This window comes from Cupressus sempervirens, chromosome 9 (assembly GCF_028749045.1).
Source record: "Cupressus sempervirens isolate cs-2001-9-10 chromosome 9, ASM2874904v1, whole genome shotgun sequence".
Lineage (NCBI taxonomy): Eukaryota > Viridiplantae > Streptophyta > Pinopsida > Cupressales > Cupressaceae > Cupressus > Cupressus sempervirens.
This window is the reverse complement of record NC_143126.1, coordinates 249608611-249636527: the sequence shown is the minus strand read 5'-3', so window position 1 is coordinate 249636527 and position 27917 is coordinate 249608611. Positions and strand designations below refer to the sequence as shown.

The 27917-nt window shown below is 32.4% G+C and overlaps 1 pseudogene; it reads right to left on the bottom strand.

Moving 5' to 3' along the window:
• On the bottom strand, nucleotides 1–27777 carry LOC149538407 (transport inhibitor response 1-like protein; annotated as a pseudogene).
• Nucleotides 27778–27917: the final 140 nt, after the last annotated feature.

Genomic DNA, 27917 nt, shown 5'->3' with positions numbered 1-27917 from the left:
CTACATGGTAGTCACAAATGAAGGAATTTATTTTTGTGGTTCTACAACATAGAAATATACCTAAAGCTTCTCTATTAAGAAAGTATCTTCATAATTATTGTCTATGGTCATTTAAACACTAAGTTTAGGCATCTTCTTTGCCAACTTTTTACATCCTTCTGTAGTAAGTTTGCAAGAAAACATCCACAAAAAATTGCATGGATCCATAGTGACCCAAACTAGACAAGAGGGAAAAATCACCAAATTAACTATCTCTTATCTCAAGTTTCTTAAGGATTTTGCACCCATTTGAAACATAGTTTAGACCTTGATCACTTTTCCTAGAAAATTCTACTGATAAGATTTCTAACGTTTTACCATATGTTCCAATATACTCAAATGCTTTGTTCGTGAGCAGACCAAAAATTTCTATCCTTTTTTTTGGTATTTCTAGTTCTTTATCATGATTTCCCCAAATCCATCATCCATTGGTTAACTAGTCACTTGATCAAGTGTATGTTATCCCATGATACAAAGTTGAAATCTTACTAGTTTGGCACAGTTTCTTGACATTGTCATAATTGCCTCATTGGTTAATCGCTAATGAAAGTAAACAAGGAAGTGAAGATTTAGACATTTATTTGAAATTGAAATAAGGCCAAAATCTAATACACAACCTTTTCCATCTTCACATACATCTATGGGAAACACTCAAAGATCCCTCAAATCCATGCATATTGTTGTAACTACTTCTAGACCATTGTCTCCCACTGAATCTAGAACCCAAAGACACTGCACTTCATGAAAATGATAGATGATTCCTTCTAATTAAATTTTTTGAATAAGTGCATATCTTAAGGTTAGATAATTCAAATTTGAGCACACTGGATACACTATAGGAAAATATTCAAGGACAAGTTCACATAATCCTCACAAGCATTAAATTTAAGAACATTTTCCAAATTCTGTCTAAAGAATTTATGCCTATTCTAGAGAGAAATCATATCCCATTGAGCTTATTCCTAAATATGCAATTTGCGGTGTTATTAATATCAAATTTTACAACTATACTTCAGAGACAATTCTATTTAGTATAAGCTTCTTTAGGGATGTGAACCTTGCCACTAAACTTTCAAGTGCATCAAAATTTACTAGAGCATCTAAATAGTCAAATCTAAGGGTTATCAAGGATGTCATCTTCTTAGGATAGGAGACCAACCTCCTCTCCATTATCAATTATCTCAACCTCACTCAAATCTAGTCTATACAAATGTCTACATTTTCTAGGAATTATTAAAGTGAAATTGTAGATCCTATTATAGCTACAACACTTACTAATTTTTGACTTTTGATCTATATATCAACACTTCAAAAATTTTCCTAAGATTTATTTTAAGAACATCTTTAAGTGACTAATCTATCACCAACAATTCTTACACTTCTTTTCTACCCTCTCTAATCAGAGGTTCTCCTTCACCACTAGTGAATGTCAACTGTAATGTAAATTTCTCATCACCTATGCAATGTATGTTGTAGTCAATTGGAGCATCCTCATATAGCCAAAATAGGGGAATTATCAACCCTCCACAAGGAAAAAATTATTTGATAATTAGAAACAAATACATATTCCAAGACAACTAGCATATATCATATCAAAGCCATTAATGTCATAATCAACAACATCTCTTAGACACCAATAATTTAAATTTTTTAGAGTTTAAGGTCTCCTCATATTGATATGGATAAGGAATATAATTATACTTTTAATGTGTACTTGAGTTATCATTTATCACACATAGTGATTCTGAGAGAAAATAAAATACTATAATTATTTATGACTACAACATCACTACTTCCTTGGAGTACTCCTTGAGATGCAAGTAAAGTCAAAAGTTTTATGAGGATATGATTTTATCGCAATCTTTTGTGAAAGATTTAAGATAGTTATAAGTTCTCTATTATTTTAGGTTATAAATACTAATTAAATATTTTTTTACTTCTTTCATTTTAATGTGGAATAACATTATTATTTTTAGCAAGATGACTACTTTGAAGAATCTTTGAAAGTTTGCGATATCTTAGAAGAATTTACTATTGATCATGGCCTTTGGTCTGCTACTATTCTTCATGTTTGCGATCATGTTTTGACTGAAAGGTATAATTTGAGAATTCTTGATCATGTTTGAATTTTATCTATTGATAAAGCTTATGTCTGTTGAAAATTTATGTAGTGTGTCACCTTTAGCTTCATTTATTCCTAATCAAGAATTAAGCTTTGTGATTATTGGTTTGCATGTTTTCACAAATCCTCTAAAGTAAGTTTATATATTGAACATCATAGATATAGTTATAGAGGTTTTTTCATATTTGTTTTTATTTTCATTAATCTTTAGTTATTTGAACTTGATTTATAGACCAACTCATCTTTTGCAGGGTTTGCATGCATCATGAACATTTGGATGTCTTTCAAAGGATTTTCCATATATACAAGAGGATGCATAGGCAAGGAAACTTGTATTATTGATATAATTAAAGATATTTATGTAGGTATTTTTACAATTCCTTGAGATTGTGTTCACTGTCTAGGCATTCTCATTTTGCAAGAATAAAATCAAATGCATAGATCATGTTCTATTTTTTTTTTTTTAATTCTTTTGGGTAAATCAATTGTGGTTGTACCAAATGTTGAAAACTTTCATCAAGCATTGTGTAGTTTGTTCTTCATTATTTCTCTCAGCTCATGTGCTGACACAATTTAGAGTATCTAACTTTTTATCTATAATTCTAAAAAATAAAAATTACAATTTAGGATTTATTATAATATGAAACAATCTACTACACTTCTTCTAAAAGAAAACAAGAAAAAAAATAGAGATTTTTTTTGGGCATTCAAAATAGAGAATTAATGACCTAAACTAGATAATATTCACCATGAAAATCAACATTTTATCTTTACAAACCCCAAAGAGTAAAAGCTAGGTTTCTATTTGAAATAGTCGATCAAACTTAAGTTTTCTTTTGATTAATTTCAAAGGATAAGGGTAGAAACGACTAAGATTCTTCTTTTCCACACTATGAAGCATACATAATGACTGCAACCAATTGAATTCTACTAGTTCAATTTGTTAAATGCTCACCTTGCCCTTCATTGATCAAATCCATGACTACCAACACTTTCTATAGCTTCTAGATAATTCCCTTATGCAATTGAAGTCCAAAGAGGAATTAGAGGTTGAAAAATTGTGTGTTTGTTTGAAATTTAAATTTTTCCATTTTTTATGAAACCACTAGTTATTTGTGGGCGATGATTCTACTTTTCATGGATTTTTTTTTTGTAATTTCCATAGTGGTATATTCATTATGTAGACAGAACCATGAGTTTCCAACTATTGATAAATAGTAATTTTGCACATTGTATTTTGTACTCATTATTTAATCTCTTTTCGAAATCCTTAGGGAGAAATATCATTAAATTTCACTATTAATTGTGTGCATATAGAAATCCTAGAATATTCAAGTTTACATGTAATTAGAGAGAGAGAGAGAGAGAGAGAGAGAGAGAGAGAGAGAGATTTGTGATTTCTACAATAGTAGATTTATTCTATGGACAAAACCATGAGTTTTCTACTGCTGGTCAATAATGATTGTACACTTTTTACGAGAGAGAGAGAGAGAGAGAGAGAGAGAGAGAGAGAGAGAGAGAGAGAGAGAGATTTGTGATTTCTACAATAGTAGATTTATTCTATGGACAAAACCATGAGTTTTCTACTGCTGGTCAATAATGATTGTACACTTTTTACGAGAGAGAGAGAGAGAGAGAGAGAGAGAGAGAGAGAGAGAGAGAGAGAGAGAGAGAGAGAGAGAGAGAGAGATTTGTGATTTCTACAATAGTAGATTTATTCTATGGACAAAACTATGAGTTTTCTACTGCTGGTCAATAATGATTGTACACTTTGTACGAGAGAGAGAGAGAGAGAGAGAGAGAGAGAGAGAGAGAGAGAGAGAGAGAGAGAGAGAGAGAGAGAGAGAGAGAGAGAGAGAGAGAGAGAGAGAGAGAGAGAGAGAGTTTTTAATGATTTCTACAATAATAGATTTATTATGTTGACAAAACTATGAGTTTTCTACTGCTAGTCAATAATGATTATATGCTTTGTACTCATTATTAATTTATTTTCCAAATCCTTATGTAAATTTTTACTATTCATTGTGTGCATATAGAGGTCCTATAATTTTTAGGTTTACAAGTAGTTTGTGTGTGTGTGTGTCCAGTTGCATTATTTAGGTGTGCTATTGGAATATTTCTTGCTCTTATGTGTTTGAAGAATATATATAAGAGTGTTTAAATAACTAACATATTTCTTCAAGCCTCATCAAGGTTCTATAAAACATATTTTGTTAATGGTGGTCGCTACAGAAAGGTTAGAAATGATATAGCTTGAGTGGTTTTGATGTTTTGAGAAAAATATGTATATATTGTGAAAAATATAATCTTAAAAATACACTACAATAGGAATTTATAGGGCTACAAATATTAATGATAAATCAGGAAGTACCTAGTTGGATATTGTGTCTGTATTACAATGCAAACCAAGATAGAAATATATATGTTGATGAGATTGGTGTATGGCTTTTTAGAGGAAGAAGGAAATCTAGTGTGGTAGAGGATAGCAAGGAAAAAAATGAAAATCCACAAAATAATAATAATAAGTATGGTTATAAATTTAAAACATGAACTAATTTGAGGAAATGTACAATAGCATTCATGTCTAAAATTTGAGATACAATACGTAATACATATAAAAGATGCTAATTCAAGATAATTCAAGCCTCAAACAACAAGAGAAAACTCCAAAAAGAAACCTTAAGCTGAATTTATATTTGTGTGAAAACCCTCTACAATATACGACATATGGGAAGAAGAGAAATATAAGAATGGCGTATTGCTTAAGTTTGTTGGGTAAAACTCTTTGCTTGAGAAGAAAACTAATCTATCACCACTTTTGAGGCCTTAATAATGCTCCACAATATTGTATGAATTGAGAAACTTTATTTCTTTGACCATATACATCAGTTTAGGTTCATTGAATAGCTTGTACATGGCCACAACTAGCTCAAATTCCTTGTAAAAGTATCAAATGTCTTCCTAAATTCTCTCCATAGAAAAATAACATGTGTTCTTTTTGGTTTTGAAGCTGAAACAATAGTTCCACTTTATGTTTGCAAAGAAGAGTCAATCAACACAACATCCAAATTTTCTCCACACATCAATTATTAGTTCCTTTTTACTTAAACACCCTTCATCATCTGTTGTACCTTGACATGCTAGTATATATCTATTACCCATGTTCATTGTAACCAATTAGCAACATATTCCTAACTTACAATGTCACAATCCCTTATGTAACCTCACTAATTAACCCAATAACTATACTTAATATATTTTACAATACCCTATCATTGTGTCCTTACATACATCTCATTTTTCTAAAAACAATCACACATCAAGTGTGGAATTTAGTCATGTGGAACATTGTCCTAATTGATGTCATGACTATTATTTTGATGACAGTTCTAGACCTGCACTTAGACATCAATATCTTCCAACTTGGATTGAATTTTTTAAATTGCTGGTGTATTTTTGGAAAACTATCCTCTTAACAACATATTCAAAATTTAGAAAATGCAATAGTGCATTTAAGATTTACACCTTTTCTACAGAGACCCAAATTTTCTATTATAAAAACTCAAAATTTTATTGTTTTTAGCTAGTAGGGTAGAAAAGAAATCACAACATAGAAGACCATTTGATATTAAACCAAATTCATTTAATATTTTTATCAATCTACTTTATTATTTAACAAGGAATATCAAATTTTCATTTAGTAAAAATGAAGTTATCACCAAAACCTCATGGATAGGTTTGTTAGTAAGGATTTTATAATGATTTTTATACATTACATTGGATCTTCCTTGATCCTTTCGGAAAAAACTTTATATTTAGTTTTAAATAAAGTTTATTCATCCCTCTCTATTTCCAAATAAGTATCAATAGATATTCAATCAACTACCACATGAAATAATGCATGGAAGAAATATGTAACATGAGTGTGACACAAAAATCAAGGAACTATTAGATGAATTTGATATTTATTCACCAAAATGTCAAAACTAATACATTACATTTTCTCTCTATGAATTTTTTCAATGTCTTAGTTGGGAAGATTAATATACTAAGAGGACAGGGGGAGGGGGTAACTTAGGATCTATAAAATTTAAACCTCTTTAACAATTCTTTAGTGCATTCACCACATTTACCATCTCATATCTAATGCATGCATAACATAGATTGTAAAATCAAACTATAGTAACATATAGATATAATCTATCAATAATATGCATGGAATATAAATTTAGATAACATAAATTTAGATAACATAAATTAATCTATCAATAATATGCATGGAATATAAATTTAGATTAACATAAATTTAGATAACATAAATTAACCTATAAATTTAGATGACACCCACAAATCTTCATTACTATAGTTACAAAATTTGACCATATATAATGATCTAACTTGTGAGGGGCCTACCCTATTAAAGGTTGTTAATAATGGTAGGTCTTACCTTGTGAGAGGATTTTACACTTTCAACAAAGTAAAGACTCAATTAGGAGATTTATAAAGATCTGTTAAGACCACTCTATTAAGAAATTATCCCTAGCTCAATTTGTTAAGACTGACATAGTACCTGATTCTTGGTCTACTCTAATAAGATGATTTCAATCTGATATGATCTATAATCTAATATAGTTTTACTTTGCTTCACTACTTTGACAAGGTCTCTTGCTCTATTCTGCAATAAAAGAACAACTCTTTTGCCTTCTTTGCAATGTTCAACCTTTCACACTTGAATTTCTCTATGATCGCACAAATAGCTTATTTTCTCCTTCTCATCACATCACCCTTTCATGTATCAAATAGGTTTAGATCTTCTCTATTTAAATATTTCATAAAGATTTTTCTAGATGCTTCATTATTTTGCCTCTTCATGTAATTGGTTAATCACAGGACATAGGGATCTATGATCCACCTCATAAAATGTCTAATAACCTCCACAAGTATTAAATATCTTGTCAATGTTAGACTAAAATAGTTTAACTCAAAGTTTGTATCATTCTTGACTTGAATGTCAATTCTATGTGTCTTGACACTTACTATCATTGATACTTGGCATTCATTGTACACATTACTAATGCTTGGTCTCTACTATGATTGACACCTTCTATGTAACTTGACATCAATATGCTTTAACTGATCAATAAACATTAGACAAGACTTATGCTGAAAATACTTAGCAACAATATACTTGCTTGGATTCTATAGAGCTTGACATATACATGTTTATACACAAGTCATTACATGACTTATCCTATATAGAGCAGCTCAATCATAGTGATGACCTTCTAACTCTTCCTCGTTTATGACTAAGTGTTTGAGACTAATAGAAAACAAAGGTTGGAGATACCAACAATCTCCCCCATTGACATTAGTGGACAAAAAACTTTTTCATGATTACATCATTACAATGATAATGAGAGTAATCCCCCAAAGCCTATGACTTAGTTCTTGTAGAACTACAATTTTTTTTTATTTGTGTTGAATAAAAAATGAACAGTAAATAATGTATCAATACATATATGTACATGACTCTAAGTAGTTCAATTTTTTCAGTGTCATACCATATATGCCTTCTAAACTCTAAAGTCTCCATATTCTTTGACTCTAACTCTTTTGATCTGACATTTCCTTTGTGATCATTATTCCATTCAAAATATGTAATCATCATTACATTCCACCTTGATTTTATCACTTATGTATTTTTCTTGGATGTAATGGGTGGAATCAAACATTTTTTTTCAATATATGGTTTTTGAACTTGGTTAATCATGGCAAGCGCACGATCCCAAGTGGCCCTTATTGATTCCAAACTATGATTCTGCAACTCCAATCTAGCTACCAAATCAATCAAACTATCAACAATTGAAATAATATGATTTTTTTAAATAAGATCTTGTGCTGATTTCATTTCTTGCTGCATAACCTCCAAATGAAGTATCACCATGAATTGGATGGAGATCAATTTTGACCTCATTCTTCTATTAGCTAACTAAAGCTCAGTGCATTTTCCTTGAACATACAATAACTTATTATAATGGCTAGACCTAGATTTTGTTGATTGTGAAATAATGCTACATGTTCTTTTTATATCAACTTGAATCTACTACATTTTTTCCAAAAGATCATTGGTGAATCTTGGCACAACACACAAAATATTGTACAAAAATTATACTTTCTATATAAGTTCCATGGTATTTTGTACTAGTTCTTATAATTGAACTTTTTTCTTGGCAATGGTTGTTGAGAATTTCTCCACAACCTTATTCTCAAATTTATTGGCCGATGAAGCCATCAATTTGTCATTTTCTTCTATATCTCCAATATTTATTTCCTAGTCATGGTACAATCAACAATGCTATTTTCAATTTCTATTGTGCAGTGCAGGAAAGGTGTATAGGTGAAGGTTGTGATTTGGCCACATGCAAGACATTGGGTAGTTGCCTTGGCCGAGGATGGTGGCAATGAAGTTGGTTGGTTGCATTTTGTGCAAAGTAGCCAGTATGGCTGCAAATAAGCATTTTTTGGCCAGAGGATTCCTATAACCTAGGAAAATGGAAAAAAAAATTATATCAGCTGGAAATGTCTTTAATGTGGAATATGATTGCAGTATTATTGGATAGATGGTGTGGTTTTGTCAGTTACCTAGATAGTACAAGAGAATATGTTTTGTAAAGCCTTTATTGTACTTTCATCATTCAAGCTATCAATATATGTTGATGGTGTTTTTTTAAGGTTGCTTGTTCCTCTAGGCCCACTCTGAACAACATTTTTTAGGAGTGGTGTTGTGGTTGAATGCAGGGTTTGTTTGACTACCATGAAAGCTTGGGCATGGAATTCAGGAATGGTGAACTGAAATTAAAATGAATGTGTCAGTCAGTGGGGTAAGCAATTATATATTGAAGGGAATTGAAAAGTCAGTGAAAATGTAGAAATGGAAAAAGAAGATTACAATAGATGTGTCTGATATAGATTCTCCATCTTTGATGTGAAGCTCTTACTCCTTCGTTGTTTGTTTGTGAGTTGTAACTATAACACCTAACGTGCCAATTGAATAGTTGTTAGGTGACTAAATTAGTTGACATATTCTTGTGTCAAGCATCAATTTTTGGTGGCTGTAGACTTGGTCAATTGTTTCAACAACTATTTGTGCAGTCAACTAAATGCAATAATCTGCGTCATCTCTTTCATATTGTGTCTTTTTTCTTAGAGAGAAACTTTTTATGCGGACACTTGAGCCAGGAAAAAGCTTTGTCATAAATTTTTTGACTAATTGATTGGTTATGTTGAATTTTATGGTCATGTGACCATTACTATCAACAAGATCAGTGTGCACTATAGGAACCTTTGTTGGGCTTGTTGGATTCTTGGCATACGCAGGTCCATAAGTGATGAGGACATCACCTTCAAAAATAGTACCAGTTTGCATTGCATAGATATCCACAATGGTGGATACAGTGTTTCCTTCTGTGATGAGTCTATAAAGAGAAGAGATTAGTATTCTAGAGTCTTGAATGATATGGTCATGAACCATATAGTTTGAAGAGAAGACAAATATTTATACCTTTTTCCTAGCTCTGTATCATGAGATTTGTTGTCATGTGCTACAAGATTTTGTTGTCCATGTGAGGATATGAACAAAGGTCTATAAAATGTAAAAAGAAGAGTTAGTATGAAAACCAAATATGTATACAAATTAAGTAGATGCATAGAAAGGTATGTAGTGTTGCGTATATTGGTGCAATACCTTCTGGTTAGAGTTTAATTCTATTTTTGCAGCTCATTTATATCATTGTTTTTGTTAGCTTCATGTGTGTTGATTTTGGGTGGATCCATTGAATATTTGTTCATGAACTAAACTATTCAAGAGAAATTGTATTGTTTATGTTCAAGTTGGTTTCCCAATATTATTTCCTCTTGAATAATAACTAACAAGTAGACAGGTCTTGAATTTTTCAATATACTTAGCATAAAAATTACTTAAACTTGTTTCATATTACATGATTATATGATTAACAAACTATCTTTTATGTAAATAAAGAACTTTAATCCACACTAAATTGACTCCTACTCTAACAATACTTTGCGACACATGCAGTGCAATCAAGAATCGTTGGGATACATATATCAAGATATTGGAATTTGAGTAAAATTGAGAATGCAAATGAGTTCTTCTCAAGTCTATAGGTATGGCTTACAACTTGAGATGTTAGGTAATGCAAGGAAATGGGCTAGTAACAACTAATGTATGAATCAAAGAGAAAGGAACCAAGATGTAGGGTCTTGTTGGTTGTTCTCAACCATATAGTAATAATAACGAATAATTATTTGATGACTGATGACACATATTTGGGCTTGAAAAGAATAAAATGGGTCTTAATAGAAAAGATTTGTCTTTAAAAATTTACAATATAAAAAGTAGGTACCTATGATATAAGGCATGGTTTTCCATCTTCCTTCTTATTTGATTGCTGCTTGTTCTCCCTCCTTGTTGTGGACCAACACTTCCATTTTTGTGCCATCAAGCTAGTGATTCAAACCACCTATGAAAGTCATATATTTTGACTTTTTTTGGTGTGGTTTATGTCTATTCATGTTAGTTCATGTTGGTGACCCATCTCCACCTGAAGGTGTTTGATTTTATAATGGGCTTCCATGCTACCATCTATTGCCAAGAATAGCATTATGAGTATGGAAGCAATGAAAGCAGTACACAATAACCTTCATATGGTTCTAGAACAAGGATTGAGCCAACGTAAATATGAGGTGGATCCCTACCATTCTCCTCATGTTTCTCTTTGTCATGATTGAGGCTATCTTGAATATTTATATTGGTAACAAATATTATTAGTGACATAACACTTTTGACATGAAGAAGGAACATAAAGGTATTGTATGAGGGAACCTTGTAAAGGAAATTAAAAAGCTATGTCAAATACTCATTTTCTAGTGCATGAGTAAAGAAAGTAACCAGTTGTGTGAGCGTAAACAAAGGCTTTGTAAATTACAAATAGACTTGTACAGAAAATGCAAGATGATTTGACCAATATGTATCTAGGAGAATAAATTTTGTAGATTCTTGATTTATATTACGATTCCAGAAGTGGTCTAATAAAGTACCTACAAATGTTGTTGCTTTGTCAACAATTAAAGAGAAGTTGTATTGTTGCATGAGTTCTGCAAATTTTTTTTTTTTTACTAGGTTGTAGCATGTCAATGTTGAAGTCTCCTATAATGATACCTTTTGAATTTGGTGGCAATGAGGTAAAGGTATTTAGCACTAGGCTTGATATGTTATTGATAGGTGTACCTAGTCTTATATAAGCATTAGTAATTTGGATGGCATAGCTAATATGTAATATATCAATGTTGATTGATTCTAGATAGTTTGTTGCAAAAGAGTTCATACTGAGTATTATAGTTTTTTTCATACAATAAGTCAAAATACCATGAATAGAAAATGAATAATAGAAATTATATAGTTCATGTAGCAATGGGAGGTGTATATTGGTCTTATATCTTGTTTCTTGGAGGCATGACACATTTTCTTTTACCAAGTCATGGTCGTGAGTGATTTCAACTACATGTAATGGAAGGCTGCGAGTATTTAGTGAGCATATGATAAGAGGGAGCTTTGATAGGAGAGGGAGGCTATGTTGAATTTTCCATTCTACTTGATTTTGAAGCCATTCCATTTCCTTGTTGACTTTTGGTGAGACTTTGAAATTTTGATGTTCTAGTTTATGTATCAATTACAATGTCTCAATTGTTCGTACACGAGAAAGGGCTATGTAGATTAGACCATGTTGGTATACTTTTTGAGGATCAAAAGCGAGTCCATCCATTGTTAGACCCTATGCTCTATGGATAGTTCTTGCAGATGCTAGTTGAAGAGGGAATTGTTTTCGTGTGATAAATTTAGTAGTAGTTTTCATTTTCCTGGCTATTTTCATTATTCGGGTCGAAGAAGGTGAAATAGAACTTGTGTATAGGTTTTGCATTTTCCTATGTCATGATATGCCAAATTTAGTGTCATTGAATTCAATCCATAGAATGTCTTCATGATTTGTTGTATGTAGTTCGAAGACTCCATCAACACCATTGATTAGTCCATCTTGTGTGTCAAGGTTAGTACCTATTAGCTTGACTAGAATGCTTGGCTTTAGATAGAATATAGTAGGCAATGACAATTTTTGAACTTGGGCATTTAAATTATTAGCATGTGACTCTATTTCATCAAGAGCCTCAAACACATAAAGCATACCAGGCAAGAAGTCCAACATATGTCTATTATGTTTGAAAACAATAGAGTTTTTGTGGAACAAGTATAGGAATTTAGGATTGTTAGGTGCTATCTTGTAACATGTTATATTCAAGTAGTGAAGGTCTTCATCATTTTGTTGACCATTCCTCACATGATTAAGTATAGATATGAATCTTTTGTTTTTTTGTCTTATGACAATGTTTAATTCAAAGCATAAGACATTGTCTAGCCAAAATGTGTATGGCATTTTTTCACCATTTATTGTTGGCTGTTCAAATATCCAATTATCACATATGGATTGCACTTGATACAAGTCACCACAAAATATGATTTTAACATTGCCAAATGGTTTTTTCGGTCTATATTTGATTTGGTGAAGTCTTCTATCAATATAATATAGCATCCATGAACCAATCAATGACACCTCAACAATGAGCAAGACCTATAGTTGATCCAATTTCTTGCTTAAGCTATCACGAGTGTTTGATTCCAATGGCAACATCCTTGAAGAGTTACATAGTAGGTGAAAAATAGACTGTGCAATTATGCCACCTGCATTGAATGCAGCTTTCCTTGTGGAAGCAACAATAAAGCCTTTGGGTTTGTATGAGTCATTATCTAGTTTCTTATTATAGATCCAAATCATTTCTTGGAAGAGGACTTTTTCTGTAAATTTTTTACTAGTTCCAACACCTCCTATTAAAAACAAGTATTGTGGTTGTTCAAATGCCAATCTCTTTTTCATGAGAACATGTTTCACTATTGACTATTTCTCTTCATTTAGCTGTGTTCGCAACCTAAAGTATTCTTCATTGGGAAGAACAAATGGGTGGGGAATTTCTAAGAATAGTAAGCATCTGCTGGCATGCATATTTTGTTAGGATTTTATATGTTTCATGTCAAACATAATGTTGTATTTCTCGATTTCAATATTGTTATTTGCTTGTGCATGGTCAATGTCGAAGTCTTCTATTAGGTTATTGTTCTCACTAGCTTTTGTTGCAACTTCATCGATGTCACCCCATTTGCTGTCTATTGGTGAAGTGAGTTTTTTTCATTCCTAGTGATTTGTACTTTGTGTTTGTCAAATGCTAAACCCCATGATGTGTGCCCAATCAATAACGAGGTTTCACTAGTTCTGAAAGGGACATAAAGCATGATTTTTTCTCTACAAAAATTTTCATAATCAATATGTGGGTTATATCATACATAACGTATGATGCGCGGTCTTGTTCTCTTGTTAGGCTTTGATGGGTTGTTTGGGTAAAAGGCTATATATTCTACAAGCGACATTTTTTCAAGGAGTTTTGGTTGTTGTATATACTTGTCTATTGTAGATGCATACATGATATTTTTGGAGTCGTCCTTTTCTTTTGCTAATAGCTTGGGACTTTTAAGCATAACAATCCTTGTTTCTGTTGGAGAGGTGTTGATGAACACGATACTTCTCGAGCTTCTTTGTAATGGTACAAGGACAATACAATATGAACTGCTTGATGGCTGGACATTTGTTAGTAATTCAGCAATGCATTTCCTAATTTATGTATAAAGTGTGCCTTCTCATTGTACGCATAGGTGCATTATTTTCATATTTGGTTAAATGCTCATGACAATGTTTTATCTTTCTTTGTCATGTATGAGCTACAATATGATGCAACAGCATATGCATCTAGGATAAATTGTGTGTCTATATTTGCATACCATAGTGCAGGGACTTCTCTGGAAAATGAATTTATCCATATGTCAGTTGGATGCCTTTTGAGGAAGACAGTGTTTCGAGACAACGATGCTTGCAAGATGACAATATAATCAACTTCTTCAAGTTTGAATTCATCAAGGAAATTGTCAAATATAATTTTCTTTGTGTAATGTTTGGTTTCTAATTATTTGAAGAAAAGTTTTATTCTATTTATAAGTGTAGGATCAATGTTCAACAACAGCTCCAATATTATTGTTTGTCTCATTGGAGGAAAGGGAAAGCTAAATCTATAGTTAGATGCTCTATACTTTTTCCATATTTTTGTGTGGTGTTGAGTTTTCATTTTGAAAAGATGTGGATCTAATAGTGCAGAGTCACATGAAATGTACTTGTCAATGAAGTCCTCTATGTTATTGTTTGTGCAATGTCCAAAGATAGGTGTGTCTTGGATCCATAACATGAAGTGCATATTTTCATTGCCTCGGTTCTAGAATTTGGTGAAATAAATAAATAATCAGATACTTTTCTGAATAAGGAATTATTTTTCAGCATAATTTTTTGGAATTCTTTGACCCTATGATCGAAATAGCAACTACAAATTAATGGGTTTTTCCTTATTTTGAAGTCCAATTATTTATCCTCTAAAGACTCATTTTGGCTTAGTTGTTGGGTGTTAGGGATATGCTGCAATGCATTGCATAGTGGCTGCCAAAAGTGTTTAGCACTTGTTAATGTAACAAAAAAAGATTGGAGGACCAAGTTGTCTAATCATAGAAAAAATATTTTTTCTTGTATTGTGTAAATAGTTAGGAGAGGTACGAATACTTTTGAGTGATCTAAAACCTATTGGAGATCTCAAAATGTTTTCTAAGTTGTTAGGGTTTCACACATCCCTTGCATATAGTTTCTTACCTTTTAATTCAGCCTTTCTTAGACAAACCCATGCTATTGATGATATTTGTTGGATTATTATTTTGATAGATTTGAAAAAAAGAGTTTGTTATATGTGTTGAGAAGTCGTTGTCTTTATGCATAAGCTCCCAGTTAGCAATCTTTTGGTAGGTGAATTTTTTGGTGATTTCTTCAACTCGTGGGAATCCAAAAAATAATATTGGGAAGTTCATTTCTTCTGAGTAGGTATCTTGGAAAATGCCTAGAGGATTGAAGACTTCTACCGGTGCAATCTCAACAATAGTTGAACCAAGATCATTGATTGCATTTGATTCATTAAACCAATGTATAAGTGATTCAGGTTCAAGTTTGTCTTCATCTTTAGAGATAGTATCATGGGCATCTATTTCACCATCTATGATATTATATTTTTGTTGTTGCATCTTCTTATTTGCAAATAGAAGTTGCTAGTCTTTGTTGATAGAGATTTTTTCCTTGGTATACAATGGTGTTTTTGATAAGATTGTTAAAGCATTCATGACATCAACAGGTCTCACATTTCTTTGTGTATATGCATTGTCATATTGTAACTTGCACTTAAGTCTAACTACAATAGTATTTTTCTCATCAACGTCTCTAGGAAATGCATGTTGCACCTTATCAAAATCGACAAGAACATATATTATTGTACCATTCAAGCCATACTGTGCTCTTTTGCATCCCAATTGTCTTATCTAGGCAAAGGAAATATACAAGGAGACAAATCTTTCTTCTAGGATAGTCAAGCTTTGTATTACATGGTTTCATTTATTTCAGCTTATGTTCCATGGAGCAACATGATCAGGGATATTTCCATTTATAATGGCATGTAGACAATGTGTTCAAACAAGATCATTTATTGCAATTATCTTTGTAGCCGGTTGAGGAGAGAGCATAATGAAAACATTGACAAATGCATTGGTGACGTTGTGGGTGTTTTTGTTGAAGCAGAACATTTCACAAATTGTGCATGCTTTAGTTGGTGTATCATTGATTTCATGTAGATATTGTTGAATTGATTTATGTTGTGTTTTGTTTGGTGAAGTTTGCTGTCGATAGCTTGTAGCTTGATGTCTTGTGCGTGGTATGCAGAAAATGTATTTTTCCCTAATTGTTGTAGCTATCCCTTCTTGTTTGATGATCTTGTCAAGGTCAATTGATTGATTTCTATTTATGTTTGTTGGTGGTGGATGTCTATTGTGAATTGTTTCTTTCAAATGTCGAAGGGAACAATGAATCTTCATGTTGGTGACAAGTATAGGTGTACTAGCCGGAGCGCCTAATATGTTCGCACAGGATGATTTCCTTTTCCTTGTTTTAGTTGCAATTTCTCCACCTTATAGAAGAATATGTTCAGTTGGTTTGGTCTGATTCAAAAGTTGGTCCTTTGGTTGGAGTGGTTCATAATGGAAATGAAATATCATATCCTTGAAATAGATCAAGTCAATAGATGTTCTTGGTTGAATACAATTGTAGTAGATGTGCACCTTAGATAACAGATTTGGTTGCCATATGATGATTGCAATATTGAATATGTATGAAAACCATAGCAAGCACATTGCACAACCTTACAAGTTACTCTTGGCATATTCTAATCCTACCTTCTGAACTAGTGTGTGTGCTTGCAAGAGTAAGTCATTATGATATTGCTATCAAGATTTAACTGTGTTATTTTTTAGTCAAACTCATTGACCCATGTTTCATGAGTAGTGATTCAACATGAATCCATCTCTCATGAGAATAAATGGAACACTTAGTACTTATTGGATCTAGGTGATGCTCACAGGGGTGAAGCACTAGGACTTCCTGAGAGGTCACCCATCCCAGTACTACTCCAGCTTGAGCGCGCTTAACTACAAAGTTTCCTCCATGGTTAAACCCAAAGCTTGCAACCACATTTGCAAAACCTTCACCAAGTGTTGTAACTTATGAAACATTCATTATAAATCCCCTTAAGCTCATCAATTGATAAGTAGGAGATAATTTCCATAGCAAGTTAAATTGTGATATTGCTATCAAGATTTAAGTGTGTGATTTTTGATTCAAACTCATTGACCCATGTTTCATGAGTAGTGATTCAACATGAATCCATCTCTTATGAGAATAAATGGAACACTTAGCACTCATTGGATCTAGGTGATGCTCATATGGGTGAAGCACCAGGACTTCTCAAGAGGCCACCCATCCCAGTACTACTCCAACCTAAGCGCGCTTAACTACAGAGTTTCCTGCATGGTTAAATCCAAAGCTCGCAATCCCATTTGAAAAACCTTCAACAAGTGTTGTGACTTATGAACCATTCATTAGAAAGCCCCTTAAGGTCATTAATTGATAAGTAGGAGATAATTTGCACAGCAAGTCAAATTGTGATATTGCTATCAGGATTTAACTGTGTGATTTTTGAGTCAAACTCATTGACCCATATTTCATGAGTACTGATTCAACATGAATCCATCTCTCATGAGAATAAATGGAACACTTAGCACTCATTGGATATAGGTGATGCTCATAGGGGTGAAGCATCAGGACTTCCCAGGAGGTCACCCATCCTAGTACTGCTCCAGCCTGAGCGTGCTTAACTATGGAGTTTCCTCGATGGTTAAACCAAAAGCTTGCAACCCAATTTGCAAAACCTTCACCAAGTGTTGTGCCTTATCAACCATTCATTAGAAAGACCCTTAGGCTCATCAATTGATAAGTAGGAGATAATTTCCATAGCAAGTCAAATTGTGATATTGCTATCAGGATTTAATCGTGTGATTTTTGAGTCAAACTCATTGACCCATGTTTCATGAGTAGTGATTCAACATGAATCCATCTCTCATGATAATAAATGGAACACTTAGAACTCATTGGATCTAGGTGATGCTCATAGGGGTGAAGCATCGGGACTTCTCGGGAGGTCACCCATCCCAGTACTACTCTAGCCTAAGCGTGCTTAACTACGGAGTTTCCTCCATGGTTAAACCCAAAGCTTGCAACCTCATTTACAAAAACTTCACCAAGTGTTGTGCCTTATGAACCATTCATTATAAAGCCCCTCAAGCTCATCAATTGATAAGTAGGAGATCATTTCCATAGCAAGTCAAATTGTGATATTGCTATCAGGATTTAACTGTGTGATTTTTGAGTCAAACTCATTGACCCATGTTTCATGAGTAGTGATTCAACATGAATCCATATCTCATGAGAATAAATGGAATGCTTAGAACTCATTGGATCTAGAGATGGATTAATGTTGAATCACTACTCATGAAACATGGGTCAATGATTTTGACTCAAAAATCATAGAGTTAAATCCTGATAGCAATATCACAATTTGACTTGCTATGGAAATTATCTCCTACTTACTAGAGTAATTTGTTATATGAGATGGGAGATTGGTTGTCCATATGGATTTAACACAATGCAAATTTGTTCTTTATTTTCAATGCATTGGCCAATGTCTAAGCCATGAACAATCACAAGGCAATTGCATCAAATCGGTTGTCAACCAAGAAGGCTATAGCTGCAAACATTCTTTCACAATATGGAGAAGTAAAATCAGCAGATTATTTTAGATCAATGCAAGCTAACTCTTCTTCAGTTATGTCTCCAATATTTGTTATGGGGGATGATAAAATTGACATTTGTTGTTCCATAGTTGGTATTATGTTCTATGTACTTAGCCTTGAGAAGATAGGTTCATAGTGCCCGACCAACGGAGTGATATCATGGAAAAGAATTGATATTGTAGGATGAGGTTCATGTTTGTTGAGACGTAGGTAGGGTTTTTTGCATGTTAGTGACCAAATGAATATGGGTATGTCAAGCCAAAGAGACAACCAATGGATATAGAATAGGTCGCCCCTAAGGCCTGATTCACCTAGCGAGTTGGTTTCAGTTATGGAAAGGCGTATTATTCACAAGTATGTGACTTGGTTAGTTACTTTATTCAAATCATAGAGTAGTGAAGGGTGGAGCTCATGCGAAAAAGAGGTTGATTGTATAGAAGAACCATGGTGGAGCAAGTATAGGAAATAATCAACAAGTCCATTACGAAGTTTGGCACATGTATATTGACAATGAAGCAACACTTGTAGTGTATCAAATAAAAAATCACCAACATTGAAGTTAAATAAACTGATTCGAAAGTAATGTACATTGTAAAGAGCATCATCAATTGATGTGTCTTGAGATCAAGTGCTTGATTTGTATTTGTCTGGTATCAATGGACTTGCTAATGCCTGGCCTGATGTAGTTGATCTAGCTAATATTGTGTTTGCCATTTGATGAATGAAGGAAAGATAAAGTAACTGCATGTTCAAGGCAAGGATGAGATATGGCAATCTTGCTATGCCAGCTGCCTAAAAAATAGCAGGGAAAGCATGTTGTCAACTCTAACAGTGCAAAGACAACATGCTCAGTTTTGTAGCAAAAATATTCATAGAAAGCCATGTTATGGGAAAGATTCTGATCCATTCAAGCTAAGATATGTTGATCTGTAATCATACATGAAGAAGACAAACTCGAGAAGACAGAATTATTTGAAATTCATGCATTTCAAAAAGCTAAGTTCAGTGAATTCTATAAGATGTATGATATGTATCTTATATATGGACTATTCTTATATGGGAGGATGGAATGAGCCATAGTTCTAGTCACTTTTAAACACTATAATCTTAATTTTAGTTTTCCAAAGATGTCTATAGATTGATGCTTGTTAACTAGAATGGAGACTATAATTGAAACTAGCATGAGACATCGACACGTTGAATATTATTACCAACACTAACATATGTGTAAATCTCAAGAGCTAGAATACAAGGGAGCATATGGTAAACAATGAAGGGATAAAACTATTTGACACTATTAAAGTTATTAACTTCTGTGTTCCTAGATATATCACCATTCATAGCATAATATTAAAATAGTATTCATATCCTTCTATAAGGAAAGAAAATTATGATCTTTACATCTTTAGTAACTACTCTTTGAACAAGTTTTATGCAAGCCTATCTTATGATGAAATTTGTAGCTTCTTTTAAGGTCAAGTATATTTGCATCAGACATGTCCAAGTTGACAGATTCTGGAAATTTGAGATAAAAAGAGGGTCAAGCACCGACATGTAGTTGCAAAAGCCTTTCAGAATCTGGGATCCTTATCAGTCCATGGGCAAGAAGTGGGTAAAGATTGTGGAAGGAATGAAAGATTTTAGAACTTGGGATAAAACTATTTGAGACTATTAAAGTTATTAACCTCTTTGTGCCTAGATATATCAACATTGATAGCATAATATTAAAACAGTATTCATATCCTGATGTAAGGAAAGAAAATTATGATGTTTACATCTTTAGTAACCACTCTCTTAACAGGTTTTATGCAAGCCTATCTTATGTTCAAATTTGTAGCTTCTTTTAAGTCAAGCATATTTATATCAGACATGTCCAAGTTGATATATTCTGCAAACCTAAGATAAAAAGAGGCTCATGCAAAAACAAGTAGTTGCAAAAGCTTTTGAGAACCTAGGATCCTTATCAGTCTGTGGGCAAGAAGCCAGTAAAGATTACAGAAGGAATAAAAGCTTTCAAAAGGGAGGAAACGAGAAGGTATAGAAATATAGAAGGCCATAGGAGATGATCTTATATGTATATTTATTAGTTATTATTTTTATCATTGGCCAGTAAGAGAAGAAAAATTCAAGTTTGATAATCTAGCTATATGTAGTGAAAAAATAGCTATGTGCATGGTCATATAACATGAAGAAAGGAAACTGGCTATCATTCTAGATATAGCATGGAAAGGAAGTATGTGAGAAAATGGTATGCATACCATATCCATATGGAAGAGTTTGAAGAATAGCTTTATGATGAAACTACTTGACCAAAAAATTAGACTCTTATTTGGCAGACATAATAGCTGGAACTTCTAACAAAGTAGAATGAGGAGGGCAAATTCTAAAAGCACTAGAAACAGTGATTTTTGACCAAGAATTGAAATGCAGTGGGGAGGGAAACATTGAATAGGTGGTTACAAATTATAGATACTGCTATTGAGATATTGTGACCAGGCTTCAACCCTAGGACAAGAAGACTTGACATCTACCATTGAGAGAAGTAATTGCGTGTTCAAGTTTTCTTGAGTCCAACAAATGAGAAGGTACAGAAATATAGCAGGCTATAGAAGATTATCTTAAGTGTATATTTATTAAGTTACAATGTGTTTGAATGACAACTAAGGGAAGACGAATTCTAGTATGATAATCTAACTATATAAAGGGGAAAAATAAATATGTGCCTGGTTGTATAATGCAAAGAATAGAAACTGGCTCTAATTCTAGATATAGTATGGAAAAGAAGTCTGTGGAAAGATGGTATGCATACCAAATCCATGTCCAAGAGGTTAAAGAATAGCTTTATGGTGAAATTACTTGACCAAGAAATTGGACTCTTATTTGGCAGACATAGTGCACCACACATCATCTAATCTTGACTTAGGGAGGCAAAATATGGAGTTATAATTCTAGATATAGCATGGAAAGGGGGTGCGTTGAGAAATTGTATGCATACCAAATTCATATGGAAGAAGTTGAAGAAAAACTATATGGTGAAACGGCTTGACTAGGAAATTGGACTCTTATTTGGCAGACATAGGAACTACAAGTTCTAATAAAGTGGAATGATCAAGGCCTATTCTAAAAGCTCTACAAAGATTATTTTTTGACAAAGAATTGGAATGCAGTAGGAAGGGAAACATTAAATAGCTGTTTAGAAATTATAGATAGTGTTGTTCAGATATTGTAACTAGATGTCAAACCTAGGAAGAGAAGACTTTATGTCTAACATTGATAGCAGTAATTGTGTGTTCAAGTTTTTCTTAAGTCTAGAAAATGAGAAGGTACAAAAATATAGCAGGCTATAGAATATTATCTTAAGTGTATATTTATTGGTTACAATTTGTCTCATCGAATGATAAGGCAAGACAAATTCTAGGATGATAATCGAACTATATGAAGGGGGGAAACAGCTATGTCCTTGACTATATAATGCAAAGAAAGTAAACTGGCTATGATTCTAGGTATAGTATGGAAAGGAAGTATGTGTAAAAATGGTATGCATACTAAATCCATATGCAAGACGTTAAAGAATAGCTTTATGGTGAAACTGCTTGACTAGGAAATTGGATGCTTATTTGTTAGACATAGTGCATGACACATCATTTAAGCTTGACTTAGAGAGGTAAAATATGGTATTAGAAGCATACAAATTCAAGGATTTTGATTCAACCTATAGGAATGCGCTCGATGGTAAGGAATTAAGAGAAAAAAATCAAAAGCTTCTTTAGCTTTCTTGATATTCTATCATGTTCATATTTACCTTGGGATAAACATTCAAATTCAAGATAAAGCAGTGGCTATTGTAGGGAAAATGACAGGTCTGTGCTAGTTCTAGTTAATAAATATAGTATACAGTAACTAGAATATACTATTAAAATTAATATTGTTGTACCATATACATTATAGATGAATTAGATTTTTAGCACATAATTTATCTTTTACAATTGACACTAACCGTTTTAGAAAGGAAATTTAAGTCTTAGATCCATATATAATCATTAGTCTATGAAATGATTTCTGGAAGATTAGTCTTCACTATAGAAATCACACATGAGGATTGGATTAAAACTCCCTCCTATTCCTTGTTTTATATGTAGAATTTAGAAACAAGATAAATTGTATTAAGCATCTACTCTATTTAATTTGTAAAGGTATCTATCAAAGACATTCAATAGTCTTTTACAATTGACACTAACCATTTTAGAAAGGAAATTGAAGTCTTAGATCCATATATAATCATTAGTCTATGAAATTATTTTTGGAAGATTAGTCTATAGTAAAAAAGTCTAACATTAGGATTGGATTAAGACTCCCTCCTATTTCTTGTTTTATATGTAGAAGTTAGAAACAAGATAAATTGTATTAAGCATCTACTCTATTTAATTTGTAAAGGTATATATCAAAGACATTCATTAGTCTACATGAGAAATAAATATATGTAAAAATATCACATAGTGAAACTTAATACATATCCATGGATAAGAAGAAGCAATGACAATGAATTTACCTTTGCAGATGTCAAGTTGAGATCCCAAGCAATGTAGGAGTAACCAGTATCAAGTGGAAGTAGAAGCTAAGAATTCTATATTACACAAGCATATAAGATATAGTAACAAAAAATTGATAAAATATAATAAAAATTAAACAAGTAGTTATTATATTCTCTTACTTATAGATATATGCCTAGTCATACGAAGTAAGAAAGAAATACAAAATATGAATATATGCTAGTTGGTTTTACTATGAACAAGCAAACTAGACAAATATGAATATCATACCTGTTTGAAATTTTCTCCTCATTATATGTCATAGAAGAGGTCTTAGTTCAAGTAATATGATGAATGGGAGAATAATTGTTCACAGCTGCAAGTTAGTTGTTCCAGACTATGGCCAGTGAATAAAAGGGACAATGGAATACTCAACACAGGAGACATTTTTTTGTAAATAGAATTTACTCTTCTTATGTTTTTTTTGTGATTCTAATATCTAATAAAAGGAATTAATAAAGGTGCACGTCATTGTAAGGTTTAGGAGTGTAATTTTTACAAAGTAAATGAAGTTCTCATGGGAGTCTGTCCTATTTATAATATAATTGCATGGAACTCATTGCAGTGCTAAGATGAAATGGATGTAATTGCTAGAACATTGTGCCTTATTTCTTTGTCTACCACCACCATAAATGTCTATGATTAAGATGCTTAACGTATGAAAAACTACATTTCCACTTAATTAAATGTAAGAAAACCTGCAAATTTTAAATTTGCCCCACCTAAAAACCAATGTAGTGCAATGGTTATTGTTTTCTAAAAAAATAACTTGTTTAATATTTTCCAATATATAAAATGCACATGCAAAGCATAGACTAAATTGTAGACACAAGTAATGACTCAGAAGAGAAATTAATCATTGAAACAGACTGATAATTGAATAATAGCAAGAAGACAAAAATTTATGAACATTTTACAAGTCCTAATAATCACAAGATATGACCTTGAATTCAGAAACATAACAACAATATAAAGGAACCTGATGGTGACATTTTATGCTACTGTACTTGTATGTTCCACATCAAAAATTGTATCTAATGCCTTAAAAATGCTAGGCATTCCAATAGTTGATGAGCTGGCCACTAGAAAAGAGGTGTTCTGTCTCCAATTGCCATGCCCATGCTGCTAGAACTATTTTCTGGTAGCAGATGCTTGTAATCTGATTTATAATTGCAAGAATAATATATGTAGGATTTGGAACTGATAAACATTCAAACATTTATTTGAACCCTCTACTAGAATTTTGTAAGCTTGACGAACTAAGCTCAAACATGGCCACTATATCTAAACAATGGGAGTTTTAGTTACTAATGATGAAATAAGACTGAAACCCTTGCTTGTGCATTCTCAAAGTAGGAATATTAGCAAGAATGGATCCTATTTTTGTTGGGCCTTTTTAATAGCTTTTAAGTGGGTCGACTTCCTCAAAAAGTAATGTTTTGAGATCTTTCACGAACCCTTTACGATTCAACTATTTTATTGCAGTCATGTGTAATGGCCATAGATCTATTTTGTCATTGATAAGAATTCAAATCAATATGGAGAGAAACTAAATAGGTATATATCATATATAGAGTTAGACCTCTTAGACTCCAGATTAATAAACATGCAAAGCTCTTTTAGAAAATGTATTATTTGAATTCCCTAAGCTATTCGGTCAAGCACCTACCGAGGAAAGAAAACTTCAGCACAAGTACATACACATTTATTGTTTATTTATTCTTGTGGATGGGTATACACATCTACAGTCTAATTGTTCTTGTGGGTATGAAGTTCTGTTTCTAAATATTTCGATATTGAGTCCACTTGAGGGAAAATGATTGACATGAACAACATTTTTATCCTCAAGTCTTATTTTTGGTGATGCACATCTATTTTGTACCTCTAACTCTATTTTTCAATAAAAAATATTTTTCTATATCGTGTGGTTTATATATGTCAGGCTAAGAAAATAAGTGTATGCTATAATGTATTTTAACTGTTGTATTATATTGTGTAAACTTAAGCTAAGAATATTTTAGCTTCTAAATAAATTTTATTCTTCTTTTTTTTGTCCAAATTATTTTTGTTACCTGTATCATACTTTTATTTTATAAATAGAATCAAATTAAACATAACTATTTAGAATGACAGTTTCACATATTACTAATAAATAATAAGTAACATAAAACATATTTTCCTCAAACCTGTATTTCATTTCTATTTTTCAAATATTTAATAATAGATAACATCATTGACAACTTGGAGAAACATCAAACTGTCCATTTAATGGACACGTAGACTAACATTTAATATTCATCAAACTATAGCGGATAGTCATACATAGGAAACTTAAAGAAAGGAAAAATAACAACATGCATAATACTTCGAATTTGATTTAGTCACAATAAGATTTCTTCATGTTGTGTAGTTGAAATATTAGGTAGAAATTTTAAAGTAACATTGAAAATTAGAAAGGCATAAAGTAGATAATATTCATATTTCAAAGTGATAATCTATGGCTACTTCAATTGCTATAGTAATTTTGTATAGTTGGAACTAGTAACTAAACAAAGTACATGATCTTTACCCAATTGAATAAGTTGAATGACTCCAATAGATTCAACAAGAAATCAATCAAAAAATGTGGGAAACACTAGCTAGAAGTCTTCAACCATAGTGAAGAGACACATCATAAATGAAAAAATAGTAGCATGTTATTTAGTTTATTTCTACACATTCTTTGTGCAATATTTGTTGGTGGAGTTTTGTTTCTAGTCTTGCAATTTAGGTAAATCACTTAGCTAGCATTGCCTAGAATTCAGGACTAAATGACATTCCGTAAGCAATAGTAGTGCTTTGAGAAGATGCAATTATGAACATTCAAACTAAAATAGGAGGAAAAAAATCAACTTCATATATATGACACAAAAGGATTTAGGACACTGGAACATGCTATTATTTGGTTTCAAATTTTAAAATTCATCATAACCTCAGATAGCTTCCAATACTTTAACCTACAAAATGAGACCTGACAAATATCCAAGCATTAGAAAAAGCAAGTTTGACATATGCTGAACAGATTCTATGATGTTTGAATATCTAGGCAAGCAATTAAATCTTTAAAATTTTGGGAATGGTTCCAGTAATTGCAGAGTTAAATACTAGAATATGGAAGTAAAATGAAAATAAAATGTGATTATATGATTTTCTAGAAATGGATACATAAAATAGATCTCAATGGGATCAAAATTCAAAATCGGAGCAGTCTTCAAACCCTCTAAAAACCCCATGGATTGCAGAAATCTACTTGTTCTTACCCAGTAAAACCCACTAAAACTCATGACTAATGAAACTGAAAAGCTAAAATGAATTCTGAATGTCTAAATGAACTCAGAGTCTATAAGATTTCACATTGAATTATTTCATTTGCACACATTTTTTATGAACCAGAGACTCCCAACTTTGCACATTACAAAGGGAAACCCTCCTATGATATAATTTATAGAACCCTATCCTACACTAATAGAGCTTATCGCCACAATGACCTAGGGTCGAGTCCATAATGGCACACCTAACAATACAATTGGAGTGATTTGAGGGTTGCAATGGGATACTATCTACATATGTTTTTGATGCTTTAATGAATAAGGGATTTAGGAGGAATTCATTGGAATACATTTTAACTGTATGAGATAGAACAATACACAACTTGGCAACACATCTGTTCAAACAATATTCAAGATTAAAATACTGAAACAATTTTTTACTAGGAATAGTAACCCTAGAAACATGATGCAGACATATATCTATGGCCTTGAACGTAAAGAGAGGGACATATAAGCTAGTTTCAAGCTCAACACACACAAACAAAATAAAAAACTACAAACAATATGATAAATTTGGGATCTCTCAGTAAACTCCAAATACTTGTAATGACTTAGCCAATATTAGGGTTTTAAAAGAATAAGAGTGTTACCTCAAGGATTTGGTTTAACCCCTTCAGCTATTGCTACAACTCTTAAAGCCCTAGAATACATGTTTGTCCGACCCCTTTGCAAAGTTTGTAGACATAAATAACAAAACCTAGAAAAGCTATTTTCTAACTCTAACCACAGAAGAAGTAGAATGCCTTTGTTTAAACACTAAGAACAAAGAAAGGGTAAATGACTTTAAACATGTACCTTGAGGATAACAAAGGCGAATTGGCCCTCGAAATGGCCAACCACGCGAGAGGCAGGATAAGGTCTCCGATCCCTCAAAGTTTTTAAGGCTTCAATCACCAGGCAGACGTCGTTTAGAGATTTTCATAGCCCATATTGTTGCCTTAAGGTTGTTAGATTTTCCAAACCCTCAACAACAATGCACAATGCAAATGCCTTCAAAAGTTGCAGGATCTCCTCTACAAACTACAAACACAAACAAAATCTAGTTGCCTGCATCTTGCTTTTAACACTGCATCAACCCAGAGGAATGGTTTTAATGTGTCATTGAATGACAATAATTAGAATAAGCATACGAAAGATTTCACCGTCCCATTTGCCAGCTGCCTCCTCCTCGCACATGACATTGACAATAAATATGACAGCTATTTTCATTTCCATGTGTACTCACTCTGCCTTTTTTATTTATTGCTATTTCGAAAAAAAAATACAAATAAAACTACTGGAAAAATAAAATGGCCCAATAGGAAAATCAGGAAATTCGAATAAACTGAAAAATTAGACATATCTAACTACTATGC